Source organism: Callorhinchus milii, unplaced genomic scaffold (genome assembly GCF_018977255.1).
Source record: "Callorhinchus milii isolate IMCB2004 unplaced genomic scaffold, IMCB_Cmil_1.0 Scaffold40, whole genome shotgun sequence".
In the NCBI taxonomy this organism is placed as follows: domain Eukaryota; kingdom Metazoa; phylum Chordata; class Chondrichthyes; order Chimaeriformes; family Callorhinchidae; genus Callorhinchus; species Callorhinchus milii.
Window position 1 is genome coordinate 550,232 of NW_024704781.1, and position 2,415 is coordinate 552,646.

A 2,415-nucleotide genomic window follows, 5' to 3' on the forward strand; every position below is an offset into this window, starting at 1 on the left:
CTGTAAATTTGTGGGTGATTGCGGCAGCTAATTTGAGCAGAACAATTAGGACATTTCTTTTTGCGTGGATTGCAATGTGTGTTCAATCCCACTGAAGCTACCTGGATATCTGTGCTTGGCGTTACAATGATATATCATAGGAATATATATGCACTTTCAATAAGCTTTGCTCAAATGAAATATATAGTTGTAAACATTTTAATGTGTTTCCGTTTTATTCTGTTCAGTTGAATATTATTCTTTTAAATGCGTCTGTACAATCGAGGTAATCTAACATTTATGCTTTTATAGCTTTGTTTAAGTGAAAGTCCGCTACAAAATCTGTAAATGTTTTGAGGTGGAACAGATGGTTGTTTCTGCAGCTAATGATCTTCCTTTGCCTGTGCTTTCCAGCCAGGTTGCATTGACAACTTAGTGTCGTTTCCTTGATTATATTGATTATATTTTCCGAGATTATTCAGCCAGATTTGTGAAAAGAAGGAATGTAACAGCAGATATTTTGCAGCAGTGTACAATAAACAAGAAGATAGTGTGAATGGTGGTAGGAGATGACTTGCGGTCTGGGTTATTATTAATGCAGAGCTACCTTGTCTCCTGTTGTTGCTGATGTGGTCTAGGAGGAAAGGAATATTTCGTTAGATATTATTCGTTGGATAAATGTCAAGAGGAACGCGGCTGATTGTGTTGTAAAGTGGTTAATTGGAAAGTCTGTATATGTGTTTGTCACTGACTGGACTCAAGTTGAATATCGTCCAGAGAGAACTCAATAAAATCTGACTGGCAACATTAACTTTCTGTACATGCACATCGCTATATAAAGGTTTCTTTAATAAATAACCAACTGTCTCTGAGATTGATTATGTCGCTGTTCGATATATGAAAATTAATAGTTTGGTTTTATTTAAGCAGCAGGGAGTTTACATACAGTTTATATCAGATTTTTCCAATTGGTGTCAACACCAGTTACTGGTCTGCCCTCGTCCTGTCAATGAGATGTGATTATCAGTCACAGCACTGCTGTGCAGTACCGTCTACATACCCGGCTCAGTAAATAGATAACAACCACAGATTGCCTCTCTACAGCATCTTTTCTGTTTGGAGTACGTCCCAAGTCGCTGAAAAGTCGAGGTTTTGTGCTTTGCTAGAGGTTAGAATTTGTAGGGGTGGAGAAAATAATTGCCAGTTTTCAGCTGGACCTGAAAGACAACAATTGAAGTTGTGAGGCAAAAGTTGTCTGGGATGATGTTGCATAAATTTTAGCCAGAGAGGCTGAAAGCCCAATTTCCAACGGTGAGTTGAGCAAAGCAGGGCAGCGGACATTAAGCAGGCAAAAGATGGAAGCGGATCATTTCGTAGGGTGTGAGCAGATTGCACAGGTCAGATGGGGCAGGACCGCCGAGCGCCTTAAAATTAAGAAGTAGGCTATGATCAGCCGCTACCTGGTGGCTGTGATCACCTCGGGATATGAAGGTGCATATGATCACAAGGTGGCTGTGATCAAACTATTTAAAGCATTGACAGTCGTGCTTGTAGGAAAGGCTTTCTTCGATGATGGATGCTTTTTGTCACCTTCCTCCCCCTCCCAATGTCTCGGCCCCGGGATCCGTTGCTGTAAAGCGCTCTGAGACGCCGTCTGGGGTGGAGGGTGCTATATAAATCCAAGTTAGTGTTGTTGTGTTTGCTGTTATTCTTGAATCTGCCTCAGCCGTGGTTTCATGTTGGGCATTTCACTTCCTATCAACTATCTCAGTAAAATCTACAATTATCTATATTTGTCTTGTAGTTCAGTATATTTTGGGTGGAATATTTTAAGATAGCGGATTGGCTTCCACAAAGTTCTGATACATTTCTGAGAAAAGCAAAACTATTTTATTTTACATAACCGTTAATACAATAAATTATGTAACCACAGTGGTGCTCGACGAAATTTCAAATTTAATCATCAGCATTAATTCACATGAACGAAATGAAAATTATTTCCCGTTTCACGTCAATTAAATTAATTTGCAGAAAGAGTATCTGCCAGTTTCCTTTCTTGCAGTGGAACAGCTGTTCTTTCAGTTTGAAGGACAGAAAGATCTGCTCCCCTGTGGCCACCCGAGCTATTGCAGACGGTAGATTGGCTTCCTTATATGATTTTAATGCTCTCAAAAGCCGACAAAACAGCAGGGCTGGGAAACTCTCAAGGTAACTCTATATTACTCAACACGGCACAACGTTCTGGACAGATAAAGCACAACAGTGGAATAAGTTGCTTTATTTATCACAATTTTCTAAATATGTATCTGTTGCGACATTGTTTTATGAACTCATAATCAATCTGAATAGACCCGTCATTACAAATGCAGTTGAAATATCCCACTCAAGTGCAAATAGTGAAACATGTCACTCTATTTACTACAATTTTGCCAAGAT